This window comes from Mobula hypostoma, chromosome 14, assembly GCF_963921235.1.
Source record: "Mobula hypostoma chromosome 14, sMobHyp1.1, whole genome shotgun sequence".
In the NCBI taxonomy this organism is placed as follows: domain Eukaryota; kingdom Metazoa; phylum Chordata; class Chondrichthyes; order Myliobatiformes; family Myliobatidae; genus Mobula; species Mobula hypostoma.
The window spans coordinates 3,574,686-3,591,319 of NC_086110.1; the positions used below are offsets into that span (position 1 = coordinate 3,574,686).

The 16,634-nt window shown below is 43.0% G+C and overlaps 1 protein-coding gene across 1 annotated transcript in view; it reads right to left on the reverse strand.

The window, feature by feature from the left end:
- Positions 1–16,634, reverse strand: part of hydin (HYDIN axonemal central pair apparatus protein) — a 977,428-nt gene that overhangs the window by 946,443 nt on the left and 14,351 nt on the right. The window lies entirely within an intron of this gene.

A 16,634-nucleotide genomic window follows, 5' to 3' on the forward strand; every position in this document is an offset into this window, starting at 1 on the left:
GCAGGAAATAAAGTCAGCCATGCGACAAGTTATTTATATTAATATACAAGAACAGGAACCAAAATATATTGTGTTTCCCTTCGGTAGTACAAGATCACTGAGACACATTTTGGCATCCCCTGCCAAAGTTCCTACCTGTTCACCTGCTGTGTATTTCCACCCCACACCCCAACCCCACAATAGAATCTAGTTGTGCAGACAGATATTTAGTCAAGAATGCACAATAAGTTGTCAAAATTACATCCATATTGCCGGTGATTGCTCTGCAGGAAATGTAGCACAGCCATTGAATCGATTTGCATTATCCACCAGTGACTTGGACTGCTGTATACCAGCATGATTCCAAACAAAAACACATGCAGTCTTACTTCCATTTAAATTACCTCAATTCATCAGACCTTCCATCAACTGTGTCATAAATATTCACAGCCCAGAAGGAAGTCATTAACCTATTCCAATTGTGCTCTTTCCTAGAAGAACCCAAAATGAACCTTTCTGCCCTACTTTTAATTTTATTTTTGAAAAGTTGAACTAGTTTCTATCTCAACTATTCCTCAAATTATCACAAATTCTCAAACTGTTTAACATTTTTCGTGCCTTGTGGCACATCGGGCATCATTTCCAGCGTGGTTGGAAAGCACGCAAGGAGCCAGCCAGATTCGAACTCCGGACTATTTGCCTCAAAGTCCAGTGCTGATGCTACAACGTCACCGGCCAGCTATGTTTAACGTATAAAGACAATAATTTATGATACTTTGTCAGTGGCTCACTAACAGGAAGAATCAGTGGTTCTCGACTTCTTTCTAAAACCTTCAATTCTCATTACTTCAGTAAAGCAGCCAATGTATTCTGCAGTCCTGAAGGGTCTCAGCCTGAAATGTCAACTGTTAATTCTTTTCCATAGATGTTGTCTGACCTGCTGAGTTCCTCCGGCATTTTGTGTATGTTCTAATGCATTCAAAGAGCCCACCCATCCCAGGCATTCTCTCTTCTCCCCTCTCCCATCACGAAAAAGGGTCAATAAGCTTCAAGGCGTATATCACTAGGCTCAAGGACAGTTGCTACCCTGCTGATAAAGGAGTATTAAACAGGATAAAAATGGCTTCTTGACCTTACAATATACCTCATTATGGCCTTGCACCTTATTGTCTGCCTGCTCTGCACTTTCTCTGTAGTTGTAACACTATATTCTGCATTCTGCTATTGTCATCCCTTGTACTACCTCAAATTACAGATGTGTTGAAATGATCTCCTGTATGTTGATAGCAAGCAAAATGAAGTTTTTCATTGTACCCCAGTATATGTGATGGTAATAATTTACCAATTTTAAATGATACACAGAAATTACAAGCTCAATCAGTCCATAATCCATATTTTTCTCTCCACACTATCAAATGGTTCTAATCACACTCACTCAAACTCTTCATAGAGTTTTCTGAGGAGCTGACCAGGCATATAGATGAGGGTAGTGCAGTGGATGTGGTCTACATGGATTTTAGTAAGGCATTCGACAAGGTTCCACACGGTAGGCTTATTCAGAAAGTTAGAAGGCATGGGATCCAGGGAGGTTTGGCCAGGTGGATTCAGAATTGGCTTGCCTGCAGAAGGCAGAGGGTGGTGGTGGAGGGAGTACATTCAGATTGGAGGATTGTGACTAGTGGTGTCCCACAAGGATCTGTTCTGGCACCTCTACTTTTCGTGATTTTTATTAACGACCTGGATGTGGGGGTAGAAGGGTGGGTTGGCAAGTTTGCAGAGGACACAAAGGTTGGTGGTGTTGTAGATAGTGTAGAGGATTGTCAAAGATTGCAGAGAGACATTGATAGGATGCAGAAGTGGGCTGAGAAGTGGCAGATGGAGTTGAGCCTGGAGAAGTGTGAGGTGGTACACTTTGGAAGGACAAACTCCAAGGCAGAGTACAAAGTAAATGGCAGGATACTTGGTAGTGTGGAGGAGCAGAGGGATCTCGGGGTACATGTCCACAGATCCCTGAAAGTTGCCTCACAGGTGGATAGGGTAGTTAAGAAAGCTTATGGGGTCGCCATGTAATGATGCAGCTCTATAAAACTCTGGTTAGGCCATACTTGGAGTACTGTGTCCAGTTCTGGTCACTTCACTATAGGAAGGATGTGGAAGCATTGGAAAGGGTACAGAGGAGATTTATCAGGATGCTGCCTGGTTTAGAAAGTACGCATTATGATCAGAAATTAAGGGAGCTAGGGCTTTACTCATTGGAGAGAAGGAGGATGAGAGGAGACATGATAGAGGTGTACAAGATAATAAGAGGAATAGATAGAGTGGATAGCCAGCGCCTCTTCCCCAGGGCACCACTGCTCAATACAAGAGGACATGGCTTTAAGGTAAGGGGTGGGAAGTTCAAGAGGGTTATTAGAGGAAGGTTTTTCACTCAGAGAGTGGTTGGTGCGTGGAATGCACTGCCTGAGTCAATGGTGGAGGCAGATACACTAGTGAAGTTTAAGAGACTACTACGCAGGTATATGGAGGAATTTAAGGTGGGGGCTTATATGGGAGGCAGGGTTTGAGGGTCAGCACAACATTGTGGGCCGAAGGGCCTGTACTGTGCTGTACTATTCGATGTTCTATATATTCCTTCAATCCCAGTATGATATAAATTAAGATTAATCCTTAAGGGTGACACAGTTTCTTCCTCAAGCATTAACCTTGGAGGTGAAATACATGATCTCATGCCCAATCTAAGTGAAGAAATTATGCCTCTCTACGTTTTAAACCTCTCTCATTTAACCATATCTCCATTGCTCCCAACCAATAGAAACAGCCCAATTCAACTTTACCCATAATTTTTAAAAAATCATTATTACCCATGATATGAATGAAAGAAAAATGTCTCAAGCCTTTCTTCAGATCTCTATTTCCTAAGAACAGGTACATTGTGTTGCACCCTCTCTAATTCTCATACAGAATGCAGCATTCAAGATTGAAATTACCTCATCGTTCCCTCTCTGTTTTGTATTCTATGCATTTTAGGATACATTTCTATTAGTTCAATGTTACTCTTGTCAATCTTAAGTGCTTCTATTAATATGCTATGAACTTATCACTCAAAAATCTTCCAGCTCTTCAACAGCACTAAGGCCATTTCAGACTAATTAGTTATAACAGTTATTTTGTTAAACCTAAAGTGTACACATTTGTACTAATAGACATTCCTTTCTTTTATTTGTCCAACTCAATCACCATCTTGTGACTTCATTTGGATTTCTAAAAAAATTTCCTTGAACTTAATTGCCCTCTTAATGGTCATCAGTGCATTCAGTGAAATCACACTGCCACATCAAATCACAAAAAGAACAAAACCAGAGGGTCTACATAGCATTAAAAAGCACGAGACCAGTTACACCCAACGAAGTCCTTGTGAATATCTGAAGATTTCAATCTAAATTGGGAAAAGCTGGAAGAAAGAGTTGCAAAGTAGAATCAAAGAGTTACAGCATGGAAACAAGCTACCATCTATACCAATGAGCACCCTTCTTTCTGCAGGTAAATTAGAATCAGAATCGGATGTATTATCACCGGCATGTGTCAAGAAATTTGTTAACTTAGCAGCAGTAATTCAATGCAATACATAATATAGAAGTAAATTAATTAATTATTTACCATATATGTATATTGAATAGATTAAAAATCATGCAAACACAGAAATAATATATAATAAAAAAGTGAGGTAGTGTTCATGGGTTCAATGCCCATTTAGGAATCGGGTGGCAGAGGGGAAGATGCTGTTTCTGAATTGCTGAGTGTGTGCCTTCAGGCTTCTGTACCTCCTACCTGATGGTAACAGTGAGAGAAGGGCATGCTCTGGGTGCTGGGCATCCTTAATAATAGACACTGCCTTCCTGAGACATCACTCCTTGAAGAAGTCCTGGGTACTTTGTCGGCTGGTCTCCAAGATGGAGCCGACTAAATTTAGGACCCTCTGCAGCTTCTTTCGGTCCTGTGCAGTAGCCCCCAAATCCCCATATCCAACAGTGATGCAACCTGTCAGAATGCTGTCCACCGACGAGCCTCTACAGAACATCTATAGATGTTTTTGAGTGTTCTTGTTGACATATCAAATCTCTGCAAACTCCTAATGAAGTACAGTTGCCATCTTGCCTTCTTTATAGCTGCATTGATGTGTTGGGGCTAGGTTAGGTTCTCAGACGTCTTGATACCCAGGAACTTGAAGCTGCTCACTCTCTCCACTTCTGATCCCTCTGTGAGGATTGGTATGTGTTCCTTCGTCTTACCCTTCCTGAAGTCCACAATCAGCTCTTTCGTTTTACTGACGTTGAGTGCCAGGTTGTTCCTGCAACATCACTCCACTAGTTGGCATATCTCACTCCTGTACGCCCTCTCGTCTCCATCTGAGATTCTACCAACAATGGTTGTATCATCAGCAAATGTATCCTTCCTATAGCAAAGCAACCAGACCTGTAGACATTACTACATTTTCTTAACAACATCCTGTACCGCTGTAACACGACATCCCAAACCCCGTATGCAATATCTTCAGAATGAAGTCAAGCATGCCAAACACCTTCTGCAACACCTGTGTTACCATTTTCAAGGAACTGCAGTACGGTGTAAAAGTCTTAGTTAGACACCCTATATTTTTATCTTCTTTCAGCTGGTATGGCTTTGATCTCAACATCATCTCGGTTGTCTGGACTATCTGGAGAGACAGAAGCAAGTGAAACAGCCAAAGTTTGCAGAAGAACTGCGGCAAGTTCTCCAAAATGCTTGGAACAACTTACCAGGCAACTTTCTTATAAAACTGCACAATAGTATACCTAAGAGAATTGATGCAGACTTAAAGGCAAAGGATGGTCACAACAAATATTGACTTGATTTAGTGTTTTTACAGTTTACTGCTCTTTATAGTATTGTTTACATACTCGGAAGCTTTTCTTTTCATTATTTTTGAAAGCATCTTCACCTTGCAGACTTTCTTTACATGTGCCTAAGACTTTTGCACAGTATTGTATGTTCCTGAACTGCTAGGTTTTTCTGTTCTGCAACAATCCCCAGGGCCCTACCATTTACAGTGCAGTCCTGCCCTAGTTTATCTTATCCAAATACAAACACCTAGCATTTATCTGAATTAAACATCTTCTGCCATTCCTTAGCCCACTGGCCCAGATGATGCAGAAGATGTTTGGTATGCTTGACTTCATTATGAAGTTATAGCATACAGGGTCTGGAATGTCGTGTTACAGTAGAACAGGATATTGATAGGCAACTTAGTAATAGCTACAGGTGTGGTTGCTTTGCTATAGGAAGGATATAATTGTAACCTTACACACATTTCTTTACTGTCCACAATAGCACCAATTTTAGTATCAACCAGAAACTTACTAACCTTGCCACTTGCACTTTCATCCAAATTATTAATATAAATGATGTACAAGAGTGAACAAAACACTGCTGGCACACCGCCGTTCATGGGCTTTCAGTCTGAAAATCCACCATCTCCCACCACCCTCTGCCACCGAGCCAATATTGTATCCAATTGGCTAGCACCCTGGATCACATGCAATTTTGCCATCCCAGCCTACTAAGTGATACCTTATCAAAGGCTTTGCTAAAGCCTTTCATCTGTCTTCTTGGTCACCTCTTAAAAAATGCAATAATTCAAAGACAATTTAAAACTAGGAAATCATAACCATTAGGAACAGTGGAACTACATTTCACTGTGATCTGCAATTGTGGTATATTACCATTCTACTATTACCTCTTGTACCTAATAAAGTGGCTACTGAGTGTCTGTTTGTGATCTTCTGCTACCGTAGCCCACCACTTCAAGGTTTGACATGTTGTGTATTCAGAGATGCTCTTCTGAACATCACTGTTGTAACACAACAGTATTTGAGTTACTGTCAACTTCTTGTCAGCTTGAACCAGTCTGGTCATTCTCTTCTGACCGGTCTCATCAACAAGGCATTTTTGCCCACAGAACTGCTGCTCACTGGATTTTTTTTTTCATTTTTCGCACTAATCTCTGTAAACTCTGGATCCTAGGAGATCATTATCTGAGATACTCAAACCACCCTGTCTGGCACTAACAATCACTCTACAGTCAGAGTCACTTCGATCACATTTCTTCTCCATTCTGATGTTTGGTCTGAACAACAATTGAACCTCTTGATTATGCCTGTACACATTTATACATTGAGTTGCAGCCACATGATTGGCCGATTAGATATCTGCATTAACAAGCAAGTGTACATGTATAATCGTGTGTGCATCAAGGCATAACAGAGCATGGCCAAGTGTCCTTAAAAATGAGATGTGGTTTGCATGGGACTAAATGTGTGCTCATATCCTCAACAAAGGCATAGCCCACTATTTGTGTGTCAAAGACAAAGCTAAAGTATTTGTAACTTCCAGCCAGAAATGATAAGTGGATAATTCATCTCAGCCTTTCTCTGAGGTCACCAAAGCCATTCTTCGGTCAATTCAATTCACTTACTATCTCTCTGCTCAACATTATATATCTTCAACTCAACATTAGTAAGACAAAGGAGATCGTCAAGGACTTTAGGAAGACTAAGCCGGCATTGCTCCTTGTTACTATTGATGGTGAATATATGAATGTGGCGAGGACCTACAAGTACCTGGGGGTGCACCTGGATGACAGACTTGAGTGGAGCAACAACACAGAGGCTGTGTACAAGAAGGGCCAGAGTCACCTCTATTTCCAGAGGGGACTGAGGTCCTTTGGAATATGTAGGCCTCTCCTTCACATGTTCTACTAGTCTGTTGTCACCAGTATAATCTTCTATGCGATGGTGTGCTGGGGCAATGGCATCAACAGGCTTAATAAACTGGTTAGAAAGCCTGGCTCTGTTATAGGAGTCATTCTGGACACACTGGAGGCTGTGGTGGAACAAAGGACCCCGTGGAAAATCCTGGCAATTCTGGACAATGTTTCTCACCCTCTGCATGACACCTTGGCTGATCAGAGGAGCACTTTTAGTAATAGATTAAGACAACTGTTGTCCTCACAAGCTCCAAGATTGCCACCATCGTGCCAGTGCCGAAGCATTCCACTGCCACGGGCCTGAATGACTTCCATCCAGTTGCACTCACCCCCATCAGTGCAAAGTGCTTTGAGAGACTGGTTCTATCAAATCTGAAATCCTGTCTGCCCCTTACCCTGGACCCCCATCAATTTGCCTATTGCACCAACAGGTCAACAGAGGATGCCATCTCCATAGCACCTCACTCTGCCCTGATCCACCTGGACAGCCCCAACTCTTACGTCAGAATGCTGTTCATTGACTTTAGTTCGGCATTCAATACTGTGATCCTCTCCAAGCTGATCGCCAAACTTCACCAGCTTAGTATCAGCTCATCCCTCTGCAATTGGACCTTGGACTTTCTGACTAACAGACCCCAATCAGTTAAGTTAGACAACCTCTCCTCCTCCACTCTCACTCTGAACACCAGCGTGCCTCAAGGCTGTGTCCTGAGCCCTCTTCTGTACTCCCTTTTCAACTATGATTGCATTCCTGTACATGGTTCTAACTCCATAATTAAGTTCACAGACGACACCACAGCGGTTGGTCTGATCAGCGGGGATGATGACACGGCCTACAGGGATGAGGTTCAGCACCTGGCTGTGTGGTGTGCCGACAACAATCTGGCCCTTAACACCCAGAAGACCAAGGAGATCATTGTGGACTTCAGGCATGCCAGGAGTCACACTCACGTCCCCATCTACATCAACAGAACTGTAGCGGAGCGTGTATCAAGCTTCAAATTCCTTGGTGTCCACATTTCCGAGGCTCTCACTTGGTCCCTGAACTCCTCCATCCTGATCAAAAAGGCACAACAGCACCTTTGTTTCCTGCGGAGCATGAAGAAAGCTCACTTCTGTCCCAGGATACTGACGGACTTTTTACTGCTGTACCATTGAGAGCATACTCACCAACTGCATCTCAGTGTGGTATGGCAATTGTCCCATATCGGACCGCAAAACACTCCAGCGTGTGGTGAAAACTGCCCAGTGGATTATCGGCACCCAATTGCCCACCATTGAGAACATCTACCATAAACGCTGCCTGGGCAGGGCGAAAAGCATTATCAAGGATGCGTCTCACCCTAACCATGGTCTTTTTACTCTCCTTCCATCCGGTAGGCGCTACAGGAGCCTCCGCTCCTGCACCAGCAGACACAGGAAGAGCTTCTTCCCTGAGGCTGTGACACTGCTGACCTCCCATCACAGCGCTAAGCAGTATTGCATCCGTATTGTACTGTCTCAGTACTTTTATATTTGTGTGCTGTAGCACTTTTTTAATTCACAGTTATTTTGTAAATAACACTATTCTTTGCATTTCTGGTCAAATGTTAAATGCATTTCATTGGCTTTGTATCTGTACTCGGCACAATGACAATAAAGTTGAATCTAATCTAATCTAAACTGTGCTGCTCTAAAGAGAGTTATGTGAGATCATTCTTACCCTCGGCCATTAGCTGTTTGCGGTAACTTATTTTTTATTCTTTCTACTTCTCTTCTAATATTTACAGTATATCTGTGCACTTGTAATGCTAATTGACACTGTAATTTCCTTTGGGATCAATAAAGTATCTATCTATCTATCAGGAAATGCCTGAGGAAACTGAATACAGCAAAGATTATGGGACTTGATTATCCTGGTTGCAGTGCTGATAAATTGTGCACCAGACTTAGCCTACAAATGAGCAAAAAAAGCTAAGTTCCAGAAATAAAATCTAACCAACTGCCCTTGACAGCAACAAAGCATTTGAATAGTGTGGCAACCAGAGGAGATTCACTTGGATGGTGACTGTGTTTCATTTACGAGAATGAGCTATGTGTTTCCTTGTTGTTTGGAGGCTGAGGGAGATCTGAAAGACATATACACAAGTTATGGAGGAACAACAAAACAGTGGATGTTAAGAATTCTTTTCTCCTTGGAGAGGTATCTAAAACTTAAGGGCATAGGTTTAAGTTAAGGGGTAAAAGGGGACACAAGCAAAAGCTTTTACACCCAGCAGGTGGCTTGAATCTGCAGTGCACTACCTGAGTGAGTGGAAATGGCAGCTACACTCACAGCATTTAAGAAATATCTGGATAAGCAACTGAACCATCAATACAGAGAAGGATACAGACAAAACACTGGTAAATGACAATAGAATAGAAAGGTACTTGATGATCAGCATGGACATGGTGGGCAATGAGGTCTACACATATCTACACTGTATGATTCTGTCATAACAACATTCTCATAGATGCTGATAAGTGACAAGCAATAAACCATACAAGTACAAAGATGTGACCATCACCTATGGCATAATTCAACAAAATTACTATCATCAAATCACCCACCATTAATATCCTGGGTCACCATCATTCAGAAACTCAACTGGATTAATCATACAAATACCACATTTAAAAACAGCACATCAGAAGCTGGGGGTTCAGCAGCAAGTAACTTAGCAAATACTTTCAAATATCCAAAAGGTAAAAGGCCTACTCTCAAACTGAAAGAATGCATTAGAAAAGTGCAGAGTTCAAACTCTCGAAGCTTTGCAGAATCTCGGATACATTTCAGCAAATCCAAACATGCAATTTCAGTTCAGCTAGTCCCTTGACCCCTCCCCTTAACCTGGCAAATACTTATTTTGAAGTAGTTAAATAATTAATTCCCTTTAAATGACATTATTGAAGCTGACTCCACCACCCACACTTTAACCCAATGGTGCATTCCAAACCTTCGCACTCACTTCATATATAAAAATATATAAAGAGCTGCATTAATTTCAATGCAAGGAGTGTTGTTGGAAAGGCAGGTGAGCTCAGGGCATGGATCAATACATGGAATTATGATATTGTGGCCATTAGGGAGACTTGGTTGCAGGAGGGGCAGAACTGGCAGCTCAGTATTCCAGGGTTCTGCTGTTTTAGACACGACACAGTGTAAGGAATCAAAGGAGGAGAGGTGGCATTATTAGTCAAGGAAAATGTCATGTCAGCCCTCAGTCAAGACAAACTGGAGAATTCATCTAGTGAGGCGTTATGGGTGGAAATGAGGAGTAAAATGGTATGACCATGTTAATGGGGCTATGTTACATAACACCCTACAGTCTGCCAGATTTAGGAGGAACAAATTTGTAGAAAAATTGCAGACTGTTTCAAAAAACATAATGTTGTTATAGTAGGTGATTTTAACTTTCTGCATATTGACTGGGACTCCCACACTGTAAAAGGACTAATGGGATAGAGTTTTTCAAAAGTGTTCAGGAAAGTTTCCTTAATCAGTACAAAGAAGTCCCAATGAGACAGTGTGTGACACTTGATCTCCAATTAGGGAATGAGACAGGACAGGAGACAGAACTTTGTGTAGGGGAACACTTTGCACCAAGTGATCATAATACCCTCAGTTATAGGTATGGAGAAAGGTAGGTCTGGTCTGCAGTTTGAGTTTCTAAATTGGAGGAAGGCTAATTTTATGGTATCAGAAAGGATCTAGCAAGTGTGGATTGGGATCAGACTGTTCTCTGGCAAAGGTGTACTCTGGCTAAGTGGAAGCCTTCAAAAGTGAAATTTCAGAGTAAAAAGCTTGTACGTGCCAGTTGGAATAAAAGGTAAAGATAACAGACTTATCAAGAGATACTGAGGCCCTGATTAAGAAGAAATGGAGGTGCATTAGGGTATTAGCAGGTAGGAATGAGAGGTACTTATGAGTATAAGAAATGCAAAAGAACACTTAAGAAAGAAAATAGGGGGGCTAAAACAAAGTATAAGGTTGCTTCTAAGGGATTCTACAGATACTTTAAGAACAAGGGACAAAATTGGCCCTCTGGAAGATCAGAATGGCAATCTATACATGGTGCCAAAAGGGATGGGGAGATCTTAAATTGATGTTTTGTATTTATATTTACACAAAAGACAGACATAAGAGTCTATAGAAGTGAAGCAAAACAATAGCAAGGTCAGAGACCCTATACAGATTACAGAGAAGAAGGTGTTTGCTGTCTTGAGTATTATTGGAAGGTATTCTAAGGGACCAGATATATGAGTATTTGGATAGACATGGGCTGATTAGGGATAGTTAGAATGGCTTTGAACATGGTATGTCATGTCCAACCAAACTATTTATAGAGTTTTTTAAGAGAGTTACCAGGAAAATTGATGAAGGCAAGGCAGTGCATGTTGCCTACATGGAATTTAGCAAGGCATTTGACAACATCCGACATGGGATGTTGATCAAGAAGGTTCAGTTGCTTGGCATTCAAGATAAGCAAGTAAATTGGATTAGACATTGGCTTTGGAGAAACCAGAGATGTTTCCCTCTCTGACTGGAGGCCTGTGACTAGTGGAGTGCTGGGTCCATTGTTGTTTGTCATCTATACCAAAGCGAAACCCAATAGCATGAATGGAAGAGATGCTTCACTACCAGATGTACTCAATGCCTTCTGTGCCCACTTGGAAAGGGAGAATATAACTACGAATGCACCTCATGACCCTGTGATCTCTGTCTCGGAAGCCAGCCGAGTTAGGCTGTCTTAAAAGACCCTCACAAGGCAGAAGGTCTCGATGGAGTACCTGGTAAGGCTCTGAAAACTTGTGCCAACCAAATGGCGGGTGTATTCAAGGACACTTTCAACCTCTCACTGCTATGGGCAGGAATTCCCATTTGCTTCAAAAAGACAACAATCATACCAGTGCCTAAAAAGTATAATGTGAGCTGCCTTAATGACTATCGCCCAGTAGCACTCACATCTACAGTGACAAGATGCTTTGAGAGGTTAGTCATAACTGGACTGAACTCCTGCCTCAGCAAGGACCTGGACCCACTGCAATTAACCTATCACCACATCAGGTCAACGGCAGATGCAATCTCAATGGCTCTTCACACGGCTTTAGTCCACCCGGACAATACAAACACCTTTGTTAGGATGCTGTTCATCGACTATAGCTCAGCATTTAACACCATCATTCCCACAATCCTGATTGATAAGTTACAGAACATGGGCCTATGTACCTCCTCTGCAAATGGATCCTTGACTTCCTAACTGGAAGACAACAATCTGTGCAGATTGGTGATAATATCTCCTCCTCGCTGACAATCAACACTGATACACCTCCGGGGTGTGTGCTTAGCCCACTGCTCGACTCTCTATATACACATGACTATGTGGCTAGGCATGGCTCAAATACCATCTATAAATTTGCTGATGATACAACCATTGTTGGCAGAATCTCAGATGGAGATCAGAGGGCGTACAGGAGCGAGATATACCAACTAATGGAGTAGTGTCGCAGAAAAACAACTTTGCACTCAACGTCAGTAAGACTAAAGAGCTGATTGTGGACTCAGGAAGGGTAAGACAAAGGAACACATACCAGTCATCATAGAAGGATCAGAAGTGGAGAGAGTGAGCAGTTTCAAGTTCCTGGGTATCAAGGTATCTGAGAACCTAACCTGGTCCCAATACATCAATACAGCTATAAAGAAGATAAGACGGCGACTATACTTCATTAGGAGTTTGAAGAGATTTGGTATGTCAAGAAAAACACTCAAACACTTTACTAGATATTCTATAGAGGCTCATCTGTGGAGAGCACTCTGACAGGCTGCATCACTGTCTGGAATGGGGAGGCTACTGCACAGGACTGAAAGAAACTGCAGAGATTTGTAAATTTAGTTGGCTCCGTGATGGCACTAGCCTACAAAGTACCCAGGACATCTTCTAAGAGCAGTGTCTCAGAAAGGCAGCATCTATTATTAAGGGCCCCCAGCACCCAGGACATGCCCTTTTCTCATTGTTACCATCAGGTAGGTGGTAGAGCAGCCTGAAGGCACACACTCAGCGATTCAGAAACAACTTCTTCCCTTCTGCCACCCGATTTCTAAATGTACATTGAACTCGTGAACACTACCTCACTTTTTTAATATATATTATTCCTGTTTTTGCATATTTTTAATCTATTCTAATATACATATACTGTAATTGATTTATTTATTTCTTCTGTATTATCATGTATTACATTGAACTGCTGCTGCTAAGTTAACAAATTTCACGACACATGCAGTGATAATAAACCTAGTTCTGATTCTGATCTGGTTGGTAATGCGGCTACTGGAAGAGCAAATCTGCAGATGACACCAAGATTGGGGGTGAAGCGGACAGTGAGGAAGGCTACCATTTCTTGCAAAGGGATATGCATCAGCTGGAAAAATAGGTTGAAAAATGGCGGATGGAATTTAATTCAGACAACTACAATTTGTTGTACTTTCATAGGACCAACCAAGGTAGGTCTTACACAATGAACAGTAGGGCACTGAGGAGTGTGATAGAACAAAGGGATCTGGGAATACAAGTCCATCATTCATCGAAAGTGGTGGCACACTGGGTCGTAAAGAAGGCTTTTGGCACACTGGCCTTCATAAATCAAACTGTTGACTACAGCAGATGGAACGTTAAGTTGAAGACCATGTGAGGTTTACAAGGAGGTTGCTGGGATTGATGAACCCAAGTAATATGGAAAGATTGTTTTGGTTAAAACTTTATTCCTTGGAATATAGAAGATTAAGCGGAGATTTGATAGAGACATATGAAATTATGAGGGGTATACATAAGCAAGGTTTTTCCACTGAGGTTGGCTGGAGTTACAGCTAGAAGTCATACAGTAGGTTAAGGGTACAAGGTTGAAAGTTTAAAGGAAACACGAGGGGAAGCTTCTTCACTCAGAGGGTCGTGACAATGTGAAACGAGCTGCCAGAGCAAATGGCGCACTTGAGCTCGATATAACCGTTTATCTTTGGATAGGTACGTGAATGGCAGGGTTATGGAACTTGCATACTTAACAATAAAATGAACCTTTGGAACTTCTGAACTTATGAAGGCTTTGCAAGTCCAAGTGCAGTTCGATAGGACTGGACAATTTAAATTAGTTTGGCACTGACTAGATGGGCTGAAGGGCCAGTTTCTGTGCTGTACTTTTCAATGACACCATGACTATACTTTCTTCAGTTTTTTTTGATACTTCATCATTTACCGTCAATCTATAGATTTTGACCCTACCACCAATAGACCAGTTTCTCCTTGCCCATACCTTAATGATTTTAGACATGAGATTCCCTCAATTTTCTCTGTTCCAAGAATACAAGGTTCTCCATCCTATCTTCTTTCCTGTGATCATTCCAGTAAATATATTCTACATCCTTATTAAGGTCTTCACATCTTTCTTAAACTGTGTGCCCGCAACTGAGTGCAATACATACTTCATTTATATAAAAAATGGTTAATAAAGGAAAACCAAAAAAAACTGTAGATGTGGCAATCAGAAGTTGCTGGAAACATGAGGGTTCTTTGACCTAAAGCATTAACTCCATTTCTCTTTGCATGATGCTGCCTGACATACTATTTTAAGCAATTTCTGTTTATGTTTCATTTTTTAATAACAGTTCTTCCTACTACATTCCTGCCCTCTCCACTAACCTATACCCGAGAAACCCTTCTAAACCTCCAATTTAGCAAGATCAAGATCGACAACACCCTGGCGAAGCTACTCACCCAGCTGGAGACCACCGCGCCAGAACTGCTTCTTAAAATACAGACCACACCTGGACCCAGACGCTTCTCCGGAGCGACCACCGTAAAGCCCCGTTGGTGGCCATCCACAGCTGCCGGAAGTGAGGCCTCCGCTGCCAACCTAGGAAATCAAGCCCGAGGCCCAGCTGGAGCAGAGGCCTCCGCAACCGTGACTCGGCTTAAGGACTTGTTTCAGCAAGGAGCCCGGCCATCCGGGATTAAGTGTCGGCTTTGGGGCCCGACCCATTCGACAGCCCGGGCCCCTGGCAGCTGGAAGTGGCAGTGGAGCCTCCCCCATTACTCGGCCCGATCCAGAGCGCACGACGATGCAACCCGCCGATCGATTCCCATGGGATGCATCCACCTACCTCAAAGAGCTGACAACAACACACTGCATCGATGGAAACCTGGAAAGATGCACTATTTACCGAGGAAGCGTGGGAAAAGAGCTGGGCCGCTGGTCAGATTGAAGCTGAGAGGCTTCAAGGTCCCTATGTCCACCATCCTACTAGCTAATGTGCAAGCCATAGAGAACAAGGTGGATGATCTTAAAGGGAGACTCACCTACTGCAGGGAGATGCAAAACTGCTTTGTATTCTGTTTCACCGAGGCCTGGCTCTCCCCTGCCACCCCCGACTGTGCCATCTGACCGGAGGGATTTTCAATCCATCGGATGGACCGTACGGCGTCTTCAGGCAAGACAAGAGGAGGTGGTGTCTGCCTACTGATCAACACTGCATGGTGCTCGGACACAGTGGCACTGACAAGCTCCCGCAGCCCGGAACTGGAACATGTGTCAGTGAAGTGTCGTCCCTACTATCTGCCACGGGAATTCACCTCAGTCATACTGACAGCGGTCTACATTCCCCCCCCAGGTGGACGTGGAGTGTGCTCTGAACATACTGTATGCCAACATCAGTGAACTTGAGACCAGGTATCCGGAGGCTTTAATCATTACAGCTGGGGACTTTAACCAGGCCAACCTCAGAAAGGCACTGCCAAAGTTATACCAACATGTCTCCTGCCCCACAAGAGGCCCGAATATACTTGACCACCGCTACACAGCAATCAAGAATGCCTACCGTTCCATCCCACGACCTCACGTCGGAAAATCGGACCATCAGGCCGTACTCTTTCTCCCGGCTTACAAACAGAAACTGAAGCGGGAGGTCACAGTGTCAAAAGTAGTGTCGCATTGGACAGAGGAAACGGATGAGGTTCTCCGTGACTGCTTTGAATCAGTGGACTGGTTAGTATTCAAGGACTCAGCAGCTAACCTCGATGAGTATGCCTCAGCTGTCACGGACTTTATTTGGAAATGTACGGAGGATTGTGTGTCTCGCAATACGATCTGGGTATTCCCTAACTGGAAACCTTGGATGAATTATGAGGTCAAGTCCTTTTAAAGGCTGGAGCTGCGGCTTTTAGGTCCAGGGATACCAGTCGCTACATGGAATCCAGGCGTGAACTCCGGAAAGCCATTAAGAGCGCCAAGAGGCAATACCGAGCCAAGTTGGAAGTCCAGGCTAACCAAAGGGATGCCAGTAGACTATGGCAGGGTCTAAATGAGATCACTGGGCGCAAAGAAAAGGCTGGGAATATCAATAACTATGGCGCTTCTCTTCTTGATGAACTTAATGTATTCTACACAAGATTCGAACAGAAGAGGAGCGTCCCGCTCCCTCTGGATGAACCAGACCTGGTGGCATCGAGATTCATCGTCACCGAGGAGGACGTCAGAAGGGCCTTCCTGAAGATAAATCCAAGGAAGGCGACGGGCCCAGATGGCGTCCCACGACGGGTTCTCTGGGCCTGTGCAAGCAAGCTAGCTGGAATGTTTGCTGAGTGTATCAAAGTGATTGTGTAAATGATTGTGTAACCAAGTTTCCATCAAAGTCAATATATAAGTTTGCTGATGACACAACAATTGTAGGCCGTATCTCAGGTAATGATGAGTTTGAGTACAGAAAGGAAATTAAGAACCTGGTGGCATGGTGCGAAGACAATAACCTATCCCTCAACGTCAGCAAGACGGAGGAATTGGTTGTTGA